The sequence below is a fragment of the Camellia sinensis genome, chromosome 10 (genome assembly GCF_055761805.1).
Source record: "Camellia sinensis isolate YWXY chromosome 10, ASM5576180v1, whole genome shotgun sequence".
NCBI lineage: Eukaryota > Viridiplantae > Streptophyta > Magnoliopsida > Ericales > Theaceae > Camellia > Camellia sinensis.
In genome coordinates, this window is record NC_138970.1 from 61,368,189 (window position 1) to 61,394,036 (window position 25,848).

Below are 25,848 nucleotides of genomic sequence, written 5' to 3' on the forward strand. Positions count from 1 at the left end.
TGGTTCGTATGGATTATAGAGGTGGCTCCCATAGTAGTGTAACACTTATCTCCGCATAGCACTTTTCTCCGCACAGAACAGAGGTCAATAGATCCATGACAATAGAGGGCCACACGGTGACCAAACATGTAACGCCCTCAAAATAATAACATTAAACCCATCAATATAGACATGCATTGATATATAAAAGCTCCACATCCTTCTATTCATCAGAGTTCCATTACCAAAAAGTATTACATGTTAACGACAAAAGCAAATGCCCTAAAGGCTTACAGCTTTCCAAGTTAACACTTGGTTACAACAAAAGAGTGCTAACTCATTTACACATCAAGCCCTTGGCTTGAATATACATGTAATACATCAAAGAAACTAAACAACAAAAGTCTGCCCGCCTCTAGCCTCCCAAGCTACGTCGTTGGAGGTGGCATGCTACCTGTACCTGAAAATGATATTCCCATATAGGGTGAGCCACAGCCCAGTAGAAATACACTAAGCCAAATATGAACAATGACTAAAAGATTAGCAGTTGATAAATGGCCAACACTAATACTTTCCCTTATCATACCTTACGGTTTCATGACATACAAGTCCATGTTACAATCCATTTTCCAATTCTTTTCAATTCTCAATTTATAACCATGGCTCAGAACCTGGCCAAACAACTTAGATGAGACAGTAACTCATATTAAACTTCTTCCCAATTCATATTAGATAAGCGTACTAGCTATATCAACACATCAACAGATAAGCATACAAGCTATATCATCACTTCCATAGATATGCATAAGAGCACTATCACACTTCCAAAGACAAGCATATGAGCTATGTCAACACATTTCTAGATAAGCATATGAGCTCTATCTACAGAGTCCATCCCCTATCTTCTCCCAACAACATCCGGTTTAGAGGTCCATCCCCTATCATCCTCTAAACCGTGGAATACATTCTCTATCTCCTCCAACACGACACAATGCATATAAACAATAATTATACACATCATCACACAATACATAAATTTAATGTATTCTTTCAACCGTCATACTCAATGACACATTCCAGTGATTAGTTTTAGTTTGCCTAATCATCATGCATTGTCTACAACAATCAAGACTATCCTCCACCGATAGCCCAAAGCAGTTATTTCTATACAGAAAATAAATGCAACAATGGATATATAATCAACATTTCAACTAGGTGAGCGATAAATAATCCAACTACAACCTTTAATTCCATACCTTTCCAAATTAATTCCTCATTTCTCATAATTAATTATGCGAATTAATTAACCAATGTAATTAGGGCATTTTTCATAATTAACATTACAATCCTTAGGTTCCATTTTCATTAATGTTTTAACATTAATTTCACTTTTCCATGCCAAACATGCATCTAGGTTTTATATAGCTAAAACCCCAACTTTTGTAAATTTACACAAAAGCCCCAAACTTTCACAATATTACCAACCCAACCCCAACATCTCAAAATGCTAAAATTTAAAGACAAAACCCATAGTGAGGAGTAGGTTATCCCTACCTCAAAAGATGACTCCCAACCAAGAAGATGATGGAAATGAAAATGCTCCAAACCACGAACTTTTCGGATCAAAAGATAGCCCTCGACGATCAACAACCTTTTTGTAAAGGCCAAAGGTGAGGAAATCACTCCTACTAGATCAATACCTAGAGAGAAGGAAGAGCTCTAGAGTGAGAAGCTCAACAATGGTATTTTTGGAAAAGTAAGAGAGAGAAAGGATGAGAAAAGTGATTTAAAACTGCCTCACAGCCAACTAATATACGACATTCCCGCTCGAGCGGAAAACACAACGCTCGAGCGCCAAGAACAAAAACTAGGTCCGCTCGAGCACAAAAGGACCCGCTCGAGCGCCAAGACACAAGAATAAAGCACATCCGCTCGAGCGCGAAAATCAGTCCGTTCGAGCGTAGATTTCCATCCCCCAGAACTTTCACCAACAAGGTACTACCCGCTCAAGCGCCAATGATCCCGCTCGAGCGCAACCCGCTCGAGCGCAAGGATCCCGCTCGAGCGTAGAAAACACACCTGCAGAAGTTTTTATAGCGATCCCGGGTTTACCCTTGTTGTACAGTGATCCGGACATGTGTCCGTGGATGTTGGTAGTTGTTTATTATCTTGTTTGCATCCTTTTTACTTTGTATATTGAGTTATAGGATGTGTTGGGCAGGTTTGTTACAGGTTGGTTGTGTTTGGGAGCCTAGTGCTGCTGCCCAGATTTTTGGACCTTCGCTCGAGCGAGGAGTTGGTCGCTCGAGCGATAGTTGAGTTCATGTCTGGTGGATCGAGCCAGAGTGGCTTCGCTCGAGCGAGCGATTGCGTTTGGTTCTGGACCTGAGAGTTGCATTTCTTGGCTCGAGCGAGTTTTCTTCGCTCGAGCGGTCTGGTTTGTTCTTCGCTCGAGCGAGAAGTCTGTTGCTCGAGCGTGCTGGTGGTAGACCTGAGGGTTTGAGTTGTTAGCTCGAGCGAGCATTCTTTTGCTCGAGCGCACTTCTGAGTCTTCGGCTCGAGCGAGAACTTCTTGGCTCGAGCGAGAGTTTTCTGTGTCTGGTCGCTCGAGCGACAAAGGCTTCGCTCGAGCGAGCGTGTTTTATATCAGCGGGCAGTAGCGTTTTTGAACATCAGTTTTTCACTTTCTTTTTCTTTCAAACCCTAGATCCGAGACTCTCTCTCTCTCTAAACTTACACTCTCTCTAAGATTTGATCTCCCTAGAGTGTGAATCTAGCCTAGGGCCTTTGTTAAAAAGATAGAGGGCGTTGAGAGCTTCGACTTAATCTGAAAAAGTTTGGATTTGGAGCACGTTGATCTTCGAGTTTTCATCTCCTTTTTGGCTCAAACTTCGAGGTAGGGATATCCTACTCCTCTCTATGGATTTTGTCTTTAAATTTTAGTATTTTGAGATGTTGGGGTTGGTTTGGTAATTTGGTGAAAGTTTGGGGCTTTTGTGTTATTTTACCAAAGTTGGGGTTTTATTCATAATAAACCCAGATGCATGTTCGGCATAGAGAAATGGAATAAATGTTGAATCATGGATGAAAATGGGACCTAAGGGTTGAAATGTTAATTATGGAAAATGACCTAATTACATTGTTTGATTAATTGGGATAATTAATTGTGAGAAATGAGGAAATGAAATGGAATTGTTGAGAGTGGGAATGTATGGGGTTAAAGGGTGTAGTTGAATTATTTGTCACTCACCGGAATGAAATGTTGATTGAATATCCATTGTGCATTTATTTTCTGTTTAGAGATAACTGCTTTGGGCTATCGGTGGAGGATAGTCGTGATTGTTGTAGACATTGCATGATGATTAGGCAAACAGAAACTAATCAATGGAATGTGTCATGGAATTTGACGGTTGATAGAATACATTAACTATATGTATTGAGTGATTGTATATAGAACCAATGTGTTTGTATACGTTATGTGTAGAGGAGGAGATGGGGGATGTACTCCGCGGTTTAGGGAAAGATGGGGGATGTACCTCTAAACCGGATAGTATTGGGAGAAGATAGGGGATGAACTCCGTAGATACAGCTCATATGCTTGTCTAGAGAAGTGAAGATAGAGCTCATATGCTTATCTTTGTGAAGTGTGGATATAGCTTATATGCTTATCTGTGAATGTGGATATTGTTGTTATACATATCTGTTGAGAATGTGGATATAGCTTATATGCTTATCTGTGAATGTGGATATTGTTGTTATACATATCTGTTGAGAATGTGGGTATAGCTTATATGCTTATCTGTGAATGTGGGATATAGTTTTTATACATATCTGTTGAGATGATGATAGAGCTTATATGCTTATCTGTTGAAAAAGGGAAAATGAAAAGTAACTTGGACTCATAAGTCGTATGACATAAATATGTGATTTATGTGAATGTATCAGTGTTGGCCATCTATCAATTGCTAATCTTTTAGTCATTGTTCATGGTTGGTTTAGTGTATTTCTACTGGGCTGTGGCTCACCCTATATGGGAATATCATTTTCAGGTACAGGTAGCATGCCACCTCCAAGGACATAGCTTGGGAGGCTAGAGGCGGACATACTTTTGTCGTTTTACTTTTTGATGTATTACATGTAAATTCAAGCCAAGGGCTTAATGTGTAAATGAGTTAGTACTCTTTTGTTGTAACCAAGTGTTAACTTGGAAAGCTGTAAGCCCATAGGGCATTTGCTTTTGTTGTTAACATGTAATACTTTTGTAATGGAACTCTGATAAAATGGAAGAATGTGGAACTTTTACATATCAATGCATATCTTTATTAATGGGTTTAATGTTGTTATTTTGAGGGCGTTATAACTTGGTATCAGAGCATACCGGGTTCGAATACTTTGGGTACGTGGGAAGTGATTAGTATCACAATGGGTTTGTCTCGCTTGATAGAGACTTAGATGTAGTGTTATATGCTACGTGCTTAATTGATAACATGCTTATGTGACTATGTAGGTATGGGATTTAATTTCTAGGATGTTGATTGGATCCTTGGGTTTCTGGGAGTCTTGTTGGAAAAGCACTTGATCAATGCTATTTCTAACCGGAACTCTAGTAACGCCTCGGGACTATCATTATCCGGAAATGAAATTCGTAAGTGCTTATGTGTTTATGTGCTTACGTGGAGTGAATTACAGTTGTCCTTGCATTAGGACGTGAGTGTTTAGTTTTGGCACATTTGTGAATGTGCTAACGTTCTGTATTACCTTTATTAGGATGTCAGGACGGATGTCAGGACGAGGAAGAGGTGCTAGGCGTGGTAGACCTGCGAGGCAGGAGGTACCGTTACCGGAGGAGGTTCCGGCAGTGCAAGAGGGAGTTGGCCAGGCCAATGTGGCCGAGCCAGTGGGTCAGCAGGCCATGGGTGCCTTGGCCAGAGAGATAGCAGGAGCTTTGGGTATTCTTAGAGCTGGGAATCAGGCAGCTGAGGCAGGGCTTTCTTTCTTGAAGAGGGAGTTTTTCCGGTCAAATCCGGATGTGTTTATCGGGGATCCGAAGGAGCCACTGAAGGCTGATGAGTGGCTAGAGCAAATGAGTAAGACGTTCGAGATGCTTGGCATCGAGGACAGAGCACTGAAAGTGACCTTGGAATCCTTCCAACTGAAGGGGGATGCGGGTCAATGGTGGAAGTACGAGAAGGCTCGTGTTGGTGGTACTTGGGAGGCGTTTGTGAATGCTTTTCAGGAGAGGTTTTTGTCTGCAGCAGCTAGGGAGAAGCTGAGGGACCAGTTCAGCCGGCTTAAACAGCAGGGCTTGTCAGTGGCCGAGTTTGAGGCTACTTTTACCAGTCTGTCCAGGTTTGCACCTGAACTGGTGGCGTCTGAGGAACGCCGTTGCTATGAGTTTGAGCAGAAGTTGAGGCGAGGCCTCAAGTTGAGAGTTGGTGGGTCTTACATCCGAGAGTATAGACACCTGGTAGATGCTGTTGCACATATGGAAATTATGATGCAGGAAGAGGAGGAAGAACAGAGGGGCTCCAAGAGGAGCTAGGATGGTCAGGGTGATGGCAAGAGACAGAGGGGTTATAACCCTCAGCAGTCTCAGGGAGCAGTTTCTAGATCGACCTTTCCAGTGCCGAGTGCAGGCTCGGGGAGAGGCAATCAGGGGGAGTTTGCTTGTTACAAGTGTGGTCAGCTGGGTCACAAGGTTTCTGTTTGCCCGCAGAAGGGTGGGGGTCAGAGAGCTGCTTCTTCTTCAGCTAGACCGCAGAGTCAGAGTTTGGACAGGGGGCAGCCCTTGTCTTGTTATCAGTGTGGACAGCCTGGGCACCTGAAGAGGTTTTGCCCGCAGTTGAGTGCCACTTCAGGAGCGTCTGGTTCTAGGCAGACGCAGGGTTTTTAGCCAGCTCAGTCTATGCAGGCCTCGAGGGCCAATCTGGGAGCTTCGTCATCCCAGTCTGTGCAGCAGTCTTTTGCTCCGAGGGGTGAGCAGGTAGGCCAGGGGCCTACGGGGCGCGTGTATGCTGTTACCGCGCAGGATTTAGTACCGGCTCCATCGGTAGTGAGAGGTACTTTTCTGTTTTGCAACTCGGTTGCTAATGTGTTGATAGACACGGGTGCATCTCATTCTTTTGTATCTGTTGCATTTGCATCTATTTTGGAATTGGAGTTAGCACAGTTAGCATCTCCTATTTGTGTGGTATCGCCTTTGGGTGGTGAGTTGATCCTGAAACAGGGTGTTAGAGGTTGTGATATAGAGGTCGCCGACTATAGGCTTCCTTTTCCGTTCGTTGTCATGCCCATGAAGGGCTTTGATGTTATTTTGGGTATGGACTGGCTATCGTCATACCGGGCTGTTATCGATTGCTACCGCCAGAGGGTCACGTTATGTACCTTGAGCGGGGAGTGGTTCCATTTCTTGGGAGACCGGGTTGGTAGTGTTTTGCCACCGGGGTATGATTCGCGAGGGCGAAGTGAGCTTAGTAGTCTACTTGCCAGCTTTGAGAGTGGTGAGAGTGGTGAGACCCAGCTTGTGTTGCCGAGGGTGGTTTGTGAGTATTCGGATGTCTTTCCCGAAGACCTTGTTAATTTGCCACCTCACCGAGAGATAGAGTTCTCTATTGATTTAGTGCCTGGCACGGCGCCGATTTCTATGGCACCTTACCGTTTTGCTCCAGCAGAGTTGGTTGAGTTGAAAGTTCAGCTCTAGGAATTGCTAGATAAGGGCTTTGTTCGCCCTAGTGTTTCGCCGTGGGGAGCACCGGCCCTCTTTGTTAAAAAGAAAGATGGTGCCTTGAGATTGTGTATTGACTACCGAAAGTTGAATCGGGCTACGGTTAAGAATAAGTAGCCTATGCCCCGTATAGATGACCTGTTTGACCAGTTGTAGGGTTCCCGTTGTTTCTCTAAGATAGACTTGAGATCGGGTTACCACCAGTTGAGGGTCAGGGAGGAGGATGTTCCTAAGACGGCATTCCGTACGCGGTATGGCCATTACAAGTTTCTGGTGATGCCATTCGGGCTTACCAATGCACCGGCAGTCTTTATGGACTTGATGAACCGGATCTTCCGGGAATTCTTGGATCGGTTTGTAGTCGTTTTTGTGGACGACATCCTTATCTATTCGCCTTCTGAGGAGGAGCACGAGACACACTTGAGAGTGGTGCTTGAGTTACTTAGAGCCCATAGACTGTATGCCAAGTTTGGGAAGTGTGAGTTCTGGCTGAGGGAAGTCAAATTCTTAGGCCACGTGGTATCCGGGGAGGGGGTGTCTGTTGATACATCCAAGGTTGAGGCAGTGCAAGATTGGGCACAGCCTAAGAGTGTGTTTGAGATCCGCAGTTTTCTGGGATTAGCTGGGTATTACCGTCGGTTTGTGAAAGATTTCTCCAGGTTAGCGTCACCGTTGACTAGACTGACTCAGAAGGGAGTCAAGTTTGTGTGGAGTGAGACTTGTGAAAAGTCATTCCAAGAGCTGAAAGTTAGATTGACCACCGCTCTGGTGTTGATTATTCCGGAGAGAGGGTTGGGTTATGCGGTTTATTGTGATGCCTCACGAGAGGGTTTGGGTTGTGTGTTGATGCAAGAGGGGAAAGTGGTAGCTTATGGCTCACGTCAGTTGAAAATACACGAGAAGAATTACCCCACACACGACCTAGAGTTAGCAGCAGTGATCTTTGCCTTGAAAATTTGGAGGCACTACCTTTATGGTGAGAGGTTCGAGGTATTCTCGAATCACAAGAGTTTGAAGTATCTGTTTACCCAGAGAGACTTGAATCTGAGGCAGAGGAGATGGATGGAGTTCATCGAGGATTATGATTTTGAGTTGCATTATCATCCGGGAAAGGCCAATGTTGTGGCCGATGCCCTTAGTAGGAAGTCCATTAGTGATGTAGCTAGTATAGCCATCCGAGAATGGGAGATGTTGGGAGCACTTGGCGAGTTTGATTTGCTACTAGGCGAATCTGTTGAGGCTGCGGCCTTGTTTTCTGTTGTTGCGCAGCCTACACTTGTGACTAGAGTGTTAGAGGCACAGAGAGGTGACCTTGAGGTAGAATCCCTCCGAGAGAAGATCTCCAATGGGAAAGTTGAGAAGGGTTTGACGGTGTATCCTGACCTGAGTGTGAGATACCAAGACCGTTTGTTTGTACCAGAGTCTTGCCGAGAGGAGGTACTCCGAGAGTTTCACCATTCGCGCCTTGCGGTGCATCCGGGAGGTACTAAGATGTATCAGGATTTGGGTCGCCAGTTTTGGTGGCGGGGTATGAAGAGAGATGTGGCTGTTTTCGTATCGAAGTGCCTTACTTGCCAGCAAGTGAAGGTCGAGCATCAGAGGCCAGCGGGTTTGTTGCAACCCTTGCCTATTGCCGAGTGGAAGTGGGAGCATGTCACTATGGACTTCGTTGTAGGTCTTCCAAGGACTCAGCGGGGTAGTGATGCTATTTGGGTGGTTGTAGACCAGTTGACTAAGTCGACGCACTTTATTCCTATGCGCGTGAGAGATTCGATAGATCATCTTGCCGACTTGTATATTCGGGACATAGTGAGATTGCACGGGGTCCCAGTGACGATCGTCTCAGATAGAGATCCTCGTTTTATTGCTAGGTTGTGGCAGAGCTTGCAGAGTGCCTTGGGCACTAAGTTGACCTTTAGTACGGCCTATCATCCTCAGACTGACGGGCAGTCCGAGCGTACTATTCAGATCCTTGAGGATATGCTTCGGGGTTGTGTCCTTGACTTTAGCGGGATGTGGGAGAGGCACTTGCCATTGGTAGAGTTTGCCTATAACAACAGTTTTCAGTCTAGCATCGGTATGGCACCGTTTGAGGCCTTGTATGGCTGACCGTGTAGGTCTCCAGTTTGTTGGGCCGAGGTGGGTGATGCACCTTTGTTGGGTCCGGAGTTGGTTAGGGAGACGACGGAGAAAGTTGAGCTTATCCGTAAGAGGCTTGTTACAGCCCAGAGTCGACAAAAGAGTTATGCCGACCGTAGAAGGAGGCCTTTGGCTTTTGAGGTAGGTGATCATGTCTTTCTGAAGATATCACCTAGACGAGGTTTGATGAGGTTTGGGAAGAGTGGGAAGTTATCCCCTCGGTTTATTGGTCCTTTTGAGATCCTTGAGAGGATTGGCGAGGTTGCTTATCGGTTAGCCTTACTGCCGTAGTTGTCCGGAGTTCATGACGTGTTTCATGTGAGTATGCTTCGGAAGTATGAGCCAGATCCATCACATGTGTTGGATTGGACCGATTTAGAGGTAGGTGAGGATGCCTCGTATGAGGAGAGATCGGTTCGGGTCTTGGATAGGCGGGATCAGGTCCTGCGTGGCAAGACCATTCCCCTGGTGAAAGTCTTGTGGAAACATCACGGAGTGGAGGAAGCCACTTGGGAACGTGAGTTGGAAGTCCGTGAGAAATATCCGGACTTGTTTGTTGATATGTAATCTTGTATTTAAATTTTGAACTATTGTTGAACTTAAGAGCTTTTATATATGTCTTAAGTTGTGAAACATTGAAAATGTTTTGGTTTATTGGAAAGATAATGCGTAATGTTGATGCATGTTGAAAGTACATATGTTGTTTACATATTGTGAAATGCCTCTTGTTAAAGGGATGGGATGACCGGTAATGGGTCGAATTGTTGAATGTTAAAAGGTAACATTATTTAAAATGGAGAAAAACTTGTTTTTGAAAACTTGTGCTTAATTTCGGGGACGAAATTCTTTAAGGGGGGGAGGTTATAGCGATCCCGGGTTTACCCTTGTTGTACAGTGATCCGGACATGTGTCCGTGGATGTTGGTAGTTGTTTATTATCTTGTTTGCATCCTTTTTACTTTGTATATTGAGTTATAGGATGTGTTGGGCAGGTTTGTTACAGGTTGGTTGTGTTTGGGAGCCTAGTGCTGCTGCCCAGATTTTTGGACCTTCGCTCGAGCGAGGAGTTGGTCGCTCGAGCGAGAGTTGAGTTCGTGTCTAGTGGATCGAGCCAGAGTGGCTTCGCTCGAGCGAGCGATTGCGTCTGGTTCTGGACCTGAGAGTTGCATTTCTTGGCTCGAGCGAGTTTTCTTCGCTCGAGCGGTCTGGTTTGTTCTTCGCTCGAGCGAGAAGTCTGTCGCTCGAGCGTGCTGGTGGCAGACCTGAGGGTTTGAGTTTTTAGCTCGAACGAGCATTCTTTCGCTCGAGCGCACTTCTGAGTCTTCGGCTCGAGCGAGAACTTCTTGGCTCGAGCGAGAGTTTTCTGTGTCTGGTCGCTCGAGCAACAAAGGCTTCGCTCGAGCGAGCGTGTTTTATATAAGCGGACAGTAGCGTTTTTGAACATCAGTTTTTCACTTTCTTTTTCTTTCAAACCCTAGATCCGAGACTCTCTCTCTCTAAACTTACACTCTCTCTAAGATTTGATCTCCCTAGAGTGTGAATCTAGCCTAGGGCCTTTGTTAAAAAGATAGAGGGCGTTGAGAGCTTCGACTTAATCTGAAAAAGTTTGGATTTGGAGCACGTTGATCTTCGAGTTTTCATCTCCTTTTTGGCTTAAACTTTGAGGTAGGGATATCCTACTCCTCTCTATGGATTTTGTCTTTAAATTTTAGTATTTTGAGATGTTGGGGTTGGTTTGGTAATTTGGTGAAAGTTTGGGGCTTTTGTGTTATTTTACCAAAGTTGGGGTTTTATTCATAATAAACCTAGATGCATGTTCGGCATAGAGAAATGGAATAAATGTTGAATCATGGATGAAAATGGGACCTAAGGGTTGAAATGTTAATTATGGAAAATGACCTAATTACATTGTTTGATTAATTGGGATAATTAATTATGAGAAATGAGGAAATGAAATGGAATTGTTGAGAGTGGGAATGTATGGGGTTAAAGGGTGTAGTTAAATTATTTGTCACTCACCGGAATGAAATGTTGATTGAATATCCATTGTGCATTTATTTTCTGTTTAGAGATAACTGCTTTGGGCTATCGGTGGAGGATAGTCGTGATTGTTGTAGGCATTGCATGATGATTAGGCAAACGGAAACTAATCAATGGAATGTGTCAAGGAATTTGACGATTGATAGAATACATTAACTATATGTATTGAGTGATTGTATATAGAACCAATGTGTTTGTATACGTTATGTGTAGAGGAGGAGATGGGGGATGTACTCCGCGGTTTAAGGGAAGATGGGGGATGTACCTCTAAACCGGATAGTATTGGGAGAAGATAGGGGATGAACTCCGTAGATACAGCTCATATGCTTGTCTAGAGAAGTGAAGATAGAGCTCATATGCTTATCTTTGTGAAGTGTGGATATAGCTTATATGCTTATCTGTGAATGTGGATATTGTTGTTATACATATTTGTTGAGAATGTGGATATAGCTTATATGCTTATCTGTGAATGTGGATATTGTTGTTATACATATCTGTTGAGAATGTGGGTATAGCTTATATGCTTATCTGTGAATGTGGGATATAGTTTTTATGCATATCTGTTGAGATGATGATAGAGCTTATATGCTTATCTGTTGAAAAAGGGAAAATGAAAAGTAACTTGGACTCATAAGTCGTATGACATAAATATGTGATTTATGTGAATGTATCAGTGTTGGCCATCTATCAATTGCTAATCTTTTAGTCATTGTTCATGGTTGGTTTAGTGTATTTCTACTGGGCTGTGGCTCACCCTATATGGGAATATCATTTTCAGGTACAGGTAGCATGCCACCTCCAAGGACATAGCTTGGGAGGCTAGAGGCGGACATACTTTTGTCGTTTTACTTTTTGATGTATTACATGTAAATTCAAGCCAAGGGCTTAATGTGTAAATGAGTTAGTACTCTTTTGTTGTAACCAAGTGTTAACTTGGAAAGCTGTAAGCCCATAGGGTATTTGCTTTTGTTGTTAACATGTAATACTTTTGTAATGGAACTCTGATAAAATGGAAGAATGTGGAACTTTTACATATCAATGCATATCTTTATTGATGGGTTTAATGTTGTTATTTTGAGGGCCTTACAGTTTTGCAGGGACATGAAATACTGGAAGTGTGAAATCTCCGCTCAAGCGCCAAACGGCCCGCTCGAGCGGAACGACCAAAAACCTGGCAACAAAGATTTAGACCAAGGCTCGACCTACCTGCTCGAAACAAGTCCAATACATCCCAAAACTCAAACATAAAGAATTAAAGGATGACAACGAGGTATAAAACCACCGACTCCACGGAACCCAAGTCCGGAATACAACAAAAACAAAAGGGGAAAACCGGGATTGCTATAAAACAGGCCGATGGTTATTTATGTCTCCCAAGGCATGGGACTCCCGTGGTGGTACTTACAAAACATAATTGTATATAAGGTCATAGTCAAATATTCTTTTAAACTTAAACAAACATATCTATGGGTTTCATTTTAAACAAACAGAGTTTAGAAATTGATCTACGTAACTGAAATATTTATAAAACATAACTTGTATTAATATAACTAATAAAATACAACTTGTATAAAATAAATTATGGTAAATCAAAACATACGTAAAGTATATTATGATAACTCAAGATATAATATGACTCACCTTAAAATTAATACCTCACTTTTACTTTCCGTCGTCGAAAGCTTTCCTTACTTTCTAATTCCCTTCTTCTCTTTTTATTTTGTTATTGCCTTTTGGTTGCCTTTATCATGAGCCAATCCTCCCATTTATAGGGGAGGCAACCGTGGGCAACAAGCCACGGAAACCCCCGAGCACTGACGCGTGTAACCTTTGTCAGATTTAATATTATCCTCTCTCTTTTTTTCTTTTTTTCTTTTACTTATCCACAACAATTAGATTAATTCTAATTAATAAAATAATAACTCCTAATCATAAAATCAATTATTTAATTTTACTATTACTACCACTATTATTATCATAATTAATTATGACATTAATTAAATATTTAGAGTGTCACATTTTTATTTTGCGGAATATCTAATTAAACATTTAGAGTTTTTCTCATTTATAATTAATATAAAATGTAAGAGACAACTTAAATTTTTAGGTTGTTACAATCTTCCCTCCTTTGAAAAATTTCGTCCTCGAAATTTGTCATATGTGTAAGATATCCGCTGCGCACTCTGGTAAATATGTATTTGATGATTAATCTGATATAAAATATTACCTCAAAAAAAAAAAACTTTATCAAAAACAACTCACCGTCTATTTGTCAAAAAATGTTTTGAGCCAAAATGTGAAACAATCAGTGTCTTTAAAAGCTTTTCATTAGTTTTGTTTCCGGAAAAAAAAAATGAGAATACAATTAAACAAGCGACTGGAAGTGAAATGACAGAATCATATGCAGGAGTTGAAGGAATTTTAGATGAACTCCCATTTCTTTTATCCGTGAACTCTCCACTGATGAAAAATAATTTCAAAATTAGTATTTTTAAAATTTGAACCCACTTTTTGTAGCAATCTAGAATTTTTCCCTCCGCTCGAGTGGGGGAGTTGACGCTCGAGCGGACTCGTGAGGCTTCTAGTACTTTTGCAGTCTGCCCGAGATTTTGAGAGTTGTGAATTTCCGCTCGAGTGCAGGGGTGGTCGCTCGAGCGGCTGGCTTTGTTGGTTTGCGAGCTCAAGCGGAAGATTGGGCACTCGAGCGGTCTGCCTGGTTGAGTTTGAATTTCTGAGACTAGTGGGAATGTTTTTGACCTTTTATTATTATGTTTGGAGCCTCCCTATTTTATTTTGGGACATTAATTGAAGTGGTAACATGATGGTAAAATAAGATTGGATCAAAAATTTTAATTCGGATAATCTTCTTAAAATAGCCATCACTCTTTTGTCTTGTTCTTTTTCTACACTTTGAATTTGGTTGTGAGGCTTGAACCATTGGAAAGCTTGTCTCTGGGGCTTCGATTTGGACACAAGGATGACCTAAAATGGAGTCCGGATGGGAGAGTTATACTTGTTTGAAGTTTTAGTGTCTATGCTGGAAGCAGGTACGCTCGAGCGGGAAAAGTAACGTTCGAGCGAACTGCATGAATTCAGCAACTTAAAAAGTGATTTTTTTTTATCATTCTCTCCACTTTTCTTTTCTCTCTTCCTTCCTCTCACCCTAGGTCCGAAAACCCTTGATCTCTTGACCCAAATACCTTCCATTCATCAAAGATTTGGCCAAGATCTCTTACCAAAAAGTGAAGGATGCTTGAAGATCTCACTTTTCAACCGATTGAAGTTCGGATTTGTGAAGGAATCTCATCAAAGCTTTGCTCTTTTGCTTGAATCTTGAGGTAGGGGTCCTAGTTCTTCTTTAATACTTGCATTAATAGATAGATTTGTGGTATTTTGGTTATATACATACAAAATCTACATTTTAAGCATATAGTGTTATATCATGAAATTTGGGGGTTTAGGGTTTGAAGTGTTGGGGGTTCAATTGTTGGGTTAAGATTGTGGATTATGAATTTTAGGTGTATAATCAATGGGAAATTTGGAATAAAAAGTGGTGGTGTGAGAAGTTTCAATTCTTCTTGAAAACCTTAATTTTTCTTGAAAACCCTAAGTTGATTCATGATAGTAATTAATGATTTTGACCAAATTGAAAGTAGAATCATGAAATTGGGAGGTTAAATTGTATATATACAAGTTTAATTGAATTTTGGAAGTGTCTGAAAATTATGTTAAAAATTAGCGATTGAACCTTTATTATGGATATTGTAAATCAAGCTATAATATGAAATGAAATTTGGGGAAAAAGATTTGTTAATGATATGGATGGCATGAGACTTGGGATGAAAAGATGAAATGGGGATTTAAGATTTCACCTTGAATTATGTTGAATTACATTTAGTGGTGTTGAATTGAATCATGTTAAATAGTGTTGATTATGTTGAATTGTGTTGATTATGTTGAATTGCGTTGATTATGTTGAATTCTGTTGAATCAAGTTGAGTTGTGTTGGGTTGTGTTGAGTTTGGGTTGGTATTTGGAAAAAAGGGGAGTTTTGTCCTTATTGGATCAAATTGTTATTTTGTATAAATAATTAAAATTGTCGTTGTAAATGTGAAATCGGAGGATTATTAATGATGATTGTAATACCCCTGTTCCGTAATATGCCAATTGGTCCTTAAACTGAGTATGATTATGTGTTTACCATGATTTTATGTGCCATCATGTGAATATATGTGATTTTGAAGTTTTATCTGTTCACCGTAGGAATATCTGTTTGAATAATCAGCTTTGGAAATTTAATTGAGGGCCTTATCGGCCACAGAACCTGAAATTAATTACGCCATAGTGATTGGCATAATTTTTAGAGCCTACGGTGAAATTTAATTGAAAAATTGATTTGGACCAGATTAAGTTGATTAAGTTAGTAAAATGAGTACCCAATTACTCTATATTATTATATTATGACTTAGTGAGGCTCTATACACTCAAATACCCTCTTTATTATTCTCCTTGGCTGAAAAACGCAAGAAAGAGAGAGGGGAGTCGGCTAGAGAGAGGGAAAAGAAGAGAGTTGGGTGTTTGGCTCAAAATTGTGAAGAATTGGAAGATCAAACTCAAGAAATTGCTATAGGTTGGAAGATTGAGCCTCTAGGTAAGCTTTTGGTCTTGAATTCATAAGTTGAAACTGTGATCTTGCAAGTTCAAGGGTTGTTTGTGATCAAGAGCATGTAATAAGTTGATTTTTGTTGAGTTTGGAGTCTTGGGACTCATGCATGTAAGAAATCATTTTGAAATTTGCATGTTTGAGCTTGAAACACATGATTCATGTAGAGTTTTGGTTAAAGCTCATGTTGTAATCACCATTTGTACCATCTAAGTTGAGAATGATGGGCATCTCCCACATGCATGTACAAATCATGGGAGTATAAGTCTTGAATGTCTGAATTTGAGCATGTTGATGATGGGTTTGAGATGTCTTGGGACATGCATGTAGATAAATCATGAAATTGAGCTTCCTAATGTTGTAATCTTGTATTAGTAGCATGTTAGCATGTGTAAGTGTGTGATTTGAGCCATTGCATGCAAGAAATGTAGATGGAAAACCGAATTGGAGCTCAAGAACACGATTTGGGAAACCCAGATTTTTGAGGTCCGCTCGAGCGGGGTAATGGCCGCTCGAGCGGGAAAATCATGCTCCCAGCATTTTTGCAGAGTTGGATGTCCGCTCGAGCGGGACACCTCACGCTCGAGCGTGGAGTTTTGTAGACAGGCCTTCAGCTCGAGCGCTCTATTTCACGCTCGAGCGCATCTTTCATACAACCAGTACTTTTGCAGGCCTTAAGGGTCCGCTCGAGCGGAGAAGTTTACGCTCGAGCGGGGACCCTGTTTCCTGGAATTTTGTTCATGCGTTCTATGTTTCGTTTTCCGTTCTCTTTCACTCGTAAGCACTCTAGGCATATGTTAAACATTGTAAACAAGTTAATGAGATAGAAATAAAGCCTAAAGAGGAATATGTGAATTAAAGAACGGATTGAACTGTTAGTGACCCTTTTGTATTCATGAAATGTGTAGGGTCAAGCTCCAGGGCGCATCCACAAACCGATCACTGTGAGTAATATCAATATTTGAAAGCTTGTCAATGTCCAATTGTTATTCCCTTATAAACTTTATGAGTTGTTAATTGGGATTGTGGGCAAAAGTCTGACAGGAATAAATGAATGGACCAAAGGTCGTTCTGATAAGAATGAATGGACCAAAGGTCGTTTTGATAAGAATGAATGGACCGAAGGTCATTTTGATGTAAATGAATGGACCAAAGGTCGTTTGATGTAAATGAATGGACCAAAGGTCGTTTGATGTAAATGAATGGACCAAAGGTCGTTTTGACATGAATGAATGAGTGGGCCAAAGGCCGTTTCGACATGAAAGAGTGGGCCAAAGGCCATTTTGACATGAATGAACGGGCCGAAGGCCATTTGGACAGAAATGAATGGGCCGAAGGCCGTTTCGACATAAGTGAATGGGCCGAAGGCCGTTTTGCCATGAACGGAAACCTGAGTGGGCCAAAGGCCAGAATGTTGAGAACTACAGTTACTTGATTTAAATTTTTGGTATAGTTATATATTCGTTAAATAGAAGTATGAATTGGGCCCAAGGCCGTTTGGAGCATGTTGTTCTACATATTGTTATGTAACTGTCATGTTTGATATTATTCACTGGGCTATCGCTCACGCTCATTCATGTGTTTGTAGGTGAGCCAAGAGAAGTCCAAACCCAGCCCCAGTGAAGTCTGCTAGGAAGAATCCGAGTTTTGAGGAAGTCAGCTTTGTGTCTCACTCTTGAGACCTACCCTTGCCTTTTGCTATGTAATTATATTTTGTCGTGCCGACAGGGACTTTATGTAAATATGTAAATAGTCTGTCATAGGTTGACTTGTTTTGGATGATCCTGTCTGTAATGAATTTTGTGAAACTGTACTTTTGAACTGTGGGTTATTAACGTAACTGAATATAGTCTGTTGATGTGCATATAAGCACGGCTCTATGGACAAAGTTTTTATTTATTGCTTCCGTTTGGCCCCTTAACTCTGACAGGTTATGTCTGTTTTGGTCTGAGGCCGTAGGTAATCTCAGGATTACTGGCCGGTTATGTCCTTAACCCATAGGGGCGGGTTTGGGTCATGACAGAGTGGTATCAGAGCACGAGTTAATAACTCACACACTTGTCCAAAAGAGCAATAAGCGTCTAGATAAGATCTAGGTTGCATTCATGTGATAAGTACGAGTTTGGAAGCATTGATTATATGCTTAAATTTCTTGTTATGAATAATTATATGCGTAAGTTGTGAACTACTTGCATTGCAAATTATCTGGAAATATGTGCTCCTTAGTGTATGCGTACTTGTGTACCTTTTGTATGAAATATGATGCAAGTTTAATCAGATGGTGAGAACCAGAGGTGATGAGTTAGAGGAATCCTCTACTGCCAGACTGGACAGAATGGAAAGACTGATTCAGGAAATGGCAGAAGCTTTGAGACAGCAACAGGAGTGGCAACAACAGTGGCAGCAACCACACCCGCCACCTCCACCTCCGGCACCACCTGTGCCAGATAATCAAAATGATGATCGGATAATCGCTCTCACCAAGGAATTCAAGAAAATGAAACCACCACAGTTCCATGGTGGACTAGATCCCTTAAAAGCCGAAGCTTGGGTACTTGGGATTGAAAAACTGTTTGAGGTGTTTCCGTGCTCGGATACACAGAAAGTGCTTCTAGCCACCTTTATGCTAGAAGATGAAGCGAGAAGATGGTGGATGTTGATGAGGGAAAACCACAGAGATGTTGATTGGGCGAAATTTTTGGAAATCTTCTATGACAAGTACTTCCCGCAATGTGTCCGGGATAGGAAAGTGGCAGAGTTCATGGAACTCAAACAAGACAGTATGACTGTAGCTGAGTATGAGGCCAAATTTACTGAGTTGGCCAGGTTTGCACCACACGTAATTGACACTGATTATAAGAAGGCAAGGCATTTTGAAGGTGGGCTCCGAAGTGACATCTTAGAGCGAGTGAATGTCCTGAAGTTGGAGACCTACATTGGGCTGCTTGACCGGGCCATCATATCAGAGGCTAACATAGCTAGACAAGCTAAGCCAACAACAGAATGGAAAGGCAACAAAAGACAAGGCTTCTTTTCGAAGAAGAAATTTCTGAAAAAGCAAAACACGGGCTCCTCAACTACTTCAAGTTCTTCCCGAGACACAGCTCCCATGTGCAACATTTGTAGCAAAAGGCACCGTGGAGTCTGTTACCGTGCATCGGGAGCCTGTTTCAAGTGTGGGAAACAAGGGCACATAGCCCGAGAGTGCAATCAGAACGGTGGGAAACTGGCAGCTAGTTCAACTGCATCGGTCCCAAAGCCGGGAAATGCTATGAGATCCGCTATTACCGGGGACACAGTGAGACAGGGGAGAGTTTTTGCGCTTGTTCCGGGTGACACACGGAACGCCAATGCCGTTGTCTCAGGTACTATCTCAATATGTAATCAGGATGCTTTTGTGTTAATTGATTCTGGATCAACGCACTCATTTGTGACATATGCATTTGCATCTAGACTGAAAAGACCCCTAGAATTGTTGCCATATTTGTTATGTGTGTCTGCTCCATCGGGGGAATCTGTGCTATGTGACTATATATATCGGTTTTGTGACATGCATATTGAGGATGCTACCCTATATGTAGATTTGTTGCCCTTAAACTTTAGACACTTCGATGTAATTTTGGGCATGGATTGGTTGACCAAATATTGTGCCACTATAGATTGTGTGACAAAGAGGGTTGTGTTTAAACCACCAGAACAGAAAGAAATTGTGTTTGTGGGAAATGGGGTAGTGCCTCCACCATATTTGATATCTGCAATGAAAGCATGTAAATTGATCAGGAAGGGGTGCCAGGGTTATTTGTGTTATGTATTGACTGAACAATCTGTGAATGTTGAATTGAATGATATTCCCATTGTTAGAGAGTTCCCAGATGTGTTTCCAAATGAATTACCAGGGGAATTGGTAGACAGGGAGATAGAGTTTACTATTGAGACTGTGCCAGGCACCCAGCCTATTTCTAAAACTCCCTACAGGATGGCTACCGCCGAAATGAAAGAATTAAAGGAACAGTTGCAGAACCTTCTTGATAAAGGGTTTATACGGCCCAGCACTTCGCCTTGGGGCGCACCAGTGTTATTTGTAAAGAAGAAGGATGGTACCTTACGCCTGTGCATTGATTACCGGGAATTGAACAAGGTGACGATAAAGAACAAATATCCCTTACCCCGTATCGATGACTTATTTGATCAGTTGCAGGGATCACAGGTGTTTTCTAAGATTGATTTGAGATCTGGGTATCATCAGCTGAAGGTTAAAGCAGAGGATGTTGAGAAAACCGCATTCAGAACGAGGTATGGTCATTTTGAATTTCTTGTTATGCCATTTGGAGTGACTAATGCTCCGGCAGCATTTATGGACCTAATGAATAGAATTTTTAAAACCTACCTTGATGAGTTTGTGGTAGTCTTTATCGATGATATCTTGATATACTCTAAAGATAGACTTGAACATGAACATCATTTGAGGACTGTTTTACAAATACTTCGGGAAAGGAAATTATTTGCTAAACTAAAGAAATGTGAGTTTTGGTTGGATGAGGTTGTTTTCTTAGGGCATGTGATCAACAAGGAAGGAATTTCAGTGGACCCGCAGAAAATAGAAGCAATTGTGAATTGGCCTACACCAACTAATGTGACAGAAGTTCGCAGTTTCATGGGCTTAGCTGGGTACTATAGGAGATTTGTAAAGGACTTTTCGAAATTAGCTGTGCCTCTTACCCAATTGACGTGTAAAGGACAACCATTTGAGTGGAATGATGAAAGAGAATCAGCCTTTTACGAATTGAAGACGAGATTGACTACCGCACCGATTTTGACACTACCTTCAGGTACGGAGAATTTTGTGATTTTCAGTGACGCGTCTTATAAGGGTTTGGGTTGTGTGTTAATGCAGAACGGAAAGGTTATTGCTTACGCCTCCCGACAGTTGAGGCCACATGAGAAGAATTATCCAACACATGACCTAGAATTGGCTGCAGTTGTTTTTGCTTTGAAAATCTGGCGGCATTACCTATATGGGGCAAAGTGTGAAGTTTACACGGATCATAAGAGCCTGAAATACTTCTTCACGCAGAAAGAGTTGAATATGCGTCAGAGAAGATGGCTAGAGTTGATAAAAGACTACGACTTAGAAATTCGATACCATCCCGGGAAAGCTAATACAGTGGCTGATGCCTTGAGCAGAAAATCAACAGGGAGTATGGCTTGTTTGCTTACTGAACAAAGGGAGATTTTGCGAGACCTTGAGAAGTCTGAAATTGAAGTGGTGGTATGTGAACAGGGTGGATTGATAGCCGCTATTACAGCCGAACCGGCAATTGTTAATGAGATCAAGCAGAAACAGAAAGAAGATGAGCTCCTCAGAAAGGTAATTGATGAATTTGAAGTAAGCCCAAAAGCAGAGTACAGTGTCGAGAATGGAATGTTGAAATTTCGAAACCGAATATGTGTTCCTGATATCCCGGAGCTAAAGAAGAGGGTTTTAGAGGAAGCCCACAGATCCGTGTTTGCTATGCATCCGGGTAACAATAAAATGTATCGGGATTTGAAACAAACCTATTGGTGGCCTAAAATGAAGAAAGAGATTGCAGAATATGTGTCCAAGTGTCTTCAGTGCCAGCAAGTTAAGGCTGAACATCAGAAACCAGGCGGTCTACTTCAACCTCTCCTTATTCCTGAATGGAAATGGGAACATGTGACTATGGATTTCGTTGTTGGCCTACCTCGGACTTCCCGAGGTATGGATTCTATTTGGGTTGTAGTCGATAGACTGACTAAATCTGCACATTTTCTGCCTGTTAAAACTACGTTTACTGCTTACAGATTGGCTACTATTTATGTTGACGAAATTGTCCGATTACACGGAGTCCCAGTGTCCATTGTGTCAGATAGGGACCCGAAATTTGTATCTAGATTGTGGAAAAGTTTGCAGGAAGCTATGGGAACAGAACTAAGGTTCAGTACTGCATTCCACCCACAGACAGATGGGCAGTCAGAACGAACGATACAGACTTTGGAAGATATGCTTCGCATGTGTGCTTTGGATTTTCAGGGAAGTTGGGAAGACTATTTGCCGCTTGCAGAGTTTGCTTATAATAACAGCTTCCACTCCAGCATCGGTATGGCACCATACGAGGCTTTGTATGGTAGGAGGTGTAGATCACCTATTTGTTGGACAGAGGTCGGGGACAGAGCTTTACTTGGGCCTGAAATTGTACAAGACACCTCCGAAAAGATCAAAACTATTAGACAAAGGCTCAAAACAGCTCAAGACCGACAAAAGAGTTACGCAGACGTTCGGAGAAGACCTCTTGAGTATGAGGTCGGCGACCATGTGTTCGTTCGTGTTTCTCCAATGAAAGGTCAAGTCAGGTTTGGGAAAAAGGGCAAGTTGTCGCCCCGATACATTGGGCCGTTCCAGATTTTGGAAAGACTTGGTCCAGTTGCCTACAGGGTTGCTTTGCCACCGGGATTTGAGCAAATCCACAATGTGTTTCATGTGTCGATGTTGAGGGGTTACCTCCGAGACCCGTTGCATGTGATTGATTATCACTGGGTTGCTATTGATGAAAATATGGAATATGCTGAATGGCCGGAAAGAGTTGTTGACCGACAAGTGAAAGAATTGAGAAACAAATCCATTCCAATGGTGAAAGTGGAATGGAAGGAACACTATGGGACAGATGCTACATGGGAAAAAGAAGAGGAAATGCGTCTACGTTATCCACACTTGTTTCCCGACGAAGGTAAATTAAGTTTGGAGGACCAAACTTCCTAAAGGGGGGAAGACTGTAATACCCCTGTTCCGTAATATGCCAATTGGTCCTTAAACTGAGTATGATTATGTGTTTACCATGATTTTATGTGCCATCATGTGAATATATGTGATTTTGAAGTTTTATCTGTTCACCGTAGGAATATCTGTTTGAATAATCAGCTTTGGAAATTTAATTGAGGGCCTTATCGGCCACAGAACCTGAAATTAATTACGCCATAGTGATTGGCATAATTTTTAGAGCCTACGGTGAAATTTAATTGAAAAATTGATTTGGACCAGATTAAGTTGATTAAGTTAGTAAAATGAGTACCCAATTACTCTATATTATTATATTATGACTTAGTGAGGCTCTATACACTCAAATACCCTCTTTATTATTCTCCTTGGCTGAAAAACGCAAGAAAGAGAGAGGGGAGTCGGCTAGAGAGAGGGAAAAGAAGAGAGTTGGGTGTTTGGCTCAAAATTGTGAAGAATTGGAAGATCAAACTCAAGAAATTGCTATAGGTTGGAAGATTGAGCCTCTAGGTAAGCTTTTGGTCTTGAATTCATAAGTTGAAACTGTGATCTTGCAAGTTCAAGGGTTGTTTGTGATCAAGAGCATGTAATAAGTTGATTTTTGTTGAGTTTGGAGTCTTGGGACTCATGCATGTAAGAAATCATTTTGAAATTTGCATGTTTGAGCTTGAAACACATGATTCATGTAGAGTTTTGGTTAAAGCTCATGTTGTAATCACCATTTGTACCATCTAAGTTGAGAATGATGGGCATCTCCCACATGCATGTACAAATCATGGGAGTATAAGTCTTGAATGTCTGAATTTGAGCATGTTGATGATGGGTTTGAGATGTCTTGGGACATGCATGTAGATAAATCATGAAATTGAGCTTCCTAATGTTGTAATCTTGTATTAGTAGCATGTTAGCATGTGTAAGTGTGTGATTTGAGCCATTGCATGCAAGAAATGTAGATGGAAAACCGAATTGGAGCTCAAGAACACGATCTGGGAAACCCAGATTTTTGAGGTCCGCTCGAGCGGGGTAATGGCCGCTCGAGCGGGAAAATCATGCTCCCAGCATTTTTGCAGAGTTGGATGTCCGCTCGAGCGGGACACCTCACGCTCGAGCGTGGAGTTTTGTAGACAGGCCTTCAGCTCGAGCGCTCTATTTCACGCTCGAGCGCATCTTTCATACAACCAGTACTTTTGCAGGCCTTAAGGGTCCGCTCGAGCGGAGAAGTTTACGCTCGAGCGGGGACCCTGTTTCCTGGAATTTTGTTCATGCGTTCTATGTTTCGTTTTCCGTTCTCTTTCACTCGTAAGCACTCTAGGCATATGTTAAACATTGTAAACAAGTTAATGAGATAGAAATAAAGCCTAAAGAGGAATATGTGAATTAAAGAACGGATTGAACTGTTAGTGACCCTTTTGTATTCATGAAATGTGTAGGATCAAGCTCCAGGGCGCATCCACAAACCGATCACTGTGAGTAATATCAATATTTGAAAGCTTGTCAATGTCCAATTGTTATTCCCTTATAAACTTTATGAGTTGTTAATTGGGATTGTAGGCAAAAGTCTAACAGGAATAAATGAATGGACCAAAGGTCGTTCTGATAAGAATGAATGGACCAAAGGTCGTTTTGATAAGAATGAATGGACCGAAGGTCGTTTTGATGTAAATGAATGGACCAAAGGTCGTTTGATGTAAATGAATGGACCAAAGGTCGTTTGATGTAAATGAATGGACCAAAGGTCGTTTTGACATGAATGAATGAGTGGGCCAAAGGCCGTTTCGACATGAAAGAGTGGGCCAAAGGCCATTTTGACATGAATGAACGGGCCGAAGGCCATTTGGACAGAAATGAATGGGCCGAAGGCCGTTTCGACATAAGTGAATGGGCCGAAGGCCGTTTTGCCATGAACGGAAACCTGAGTGGGCCAAAGGCCAGAATGTTGAGAACTACAGTTATTTGATTTAAATTTTTGGTATAGTTATATATTCGTTAAATAGAAGTATGAATTGGGCCCAAGGCCGTTTGGAGCATGTTGTCCTACATATTGTTATGTAACTGTCATGTTTGATATTATTCACTGGGCTATCGCTCACGCTCATTCATGTGTTTGTAGGTGAGCCAAGAGAAGTCCAAACCCAGCCCCAGTGAAGTCTGCTAGGAAGAATCCGAGTTTTGAGGAAGTCAGCTTTGTGTCTCACTCTTGAGACCTACCCTTGCCTTTTGCTATGTAATTATATTTTGTCGTGCCGACAGGGACTTTATGTAAATATGTAAATAGTCTGTCATAGGTTGACTTGTTTTGGATGATCCTGTCTGTAATGAATTTTGTGAAACTGTACTTTTGAACTGTGGGTTATTAACGTAACTGAATATAGTCTGTTGATGTGCATATAAGCACGGCTCTATGGACAAAGTTTTTATTTATTGCTTCCGTTTGGCCCCTTAACTCTGACAGGTTATGTCTGTTTTGGTCTGAGGCCGTAGGTAATCTCAGGATTACTGGCCGGTTATGTCCTTAACCCATAGGGGCGGGTTTGGGTCATGACAATGATGGTGGAGCTTGATATGTATTATCACTCCCATTTGAGATTTTGGAAAAGCATATCTTTAAAGGAATTTATGTATCGGTTTATATATATTTGTTTTGGGCTATCGGTGGAGGGTAGCTATGATTGGTGTAGAAATTGCATGTTGACTAGGCAAAACGGACTATTTATAAATCATGCTTATCATGGAGCATGCAATGCATTTTGAGGATTTAAACTGTATGTTTTGGAATGAGATTTTGGAAATTCTTATGTTATGTTTTAAGTGCACTTGTTTCATTTTGAAAATCATGTTTTGAATCACATGTATTGTGCTAGTTGAAAAGAGTCAATAATATGATAAGTCTGAGAAATAGTTGTCATTGAATATGATTGTATATTTTAATACATTGTATATGTATGATTGTTTGGGAGGAGAAATGGGATGTACTCCATGTGTGATTGTGTGATTAATTACATTGTATATGTATGTTTGTTTGGGAGGAGAAAGGGGATGGACTCTACTGTTTAGGAGGAGAAAGGGGATGGACTCCATTATAACTAAGTTGGCTGAAGTGTCCTGGGTGAAAGTCTCGAAATTTATACATGGGTGCCGATCCCGCGGACAAAATTTCCGTAAAATGGCAGTTTGAAGTGTTTATGTGTATTTTGTATGATTGGGAAAACCATTGAGTTGTAGTCTCAGTTTGCTTGTTGTGAAATAATGAAATTGACTCATGAATTGAGAAGAATAAATGAATTGAAAATGAACTAAAGGAAAATGGATTAAGGATTGAAATTGGCATCATGTGGGTAATTGGATTAAGGGCTGGTGATGATGAACTCAATGGGTTGCTTGTGACAATAGGGAAGATTATGAGTTTTGTTTTGTAAGTAATTGGGAAATTGAATTAAAAGGGGGTTTGTGATTCTTGTGTTATGTTGAACTCTAATCCTTTGGATTTTGATGTTATGGAGTATGGTGATTG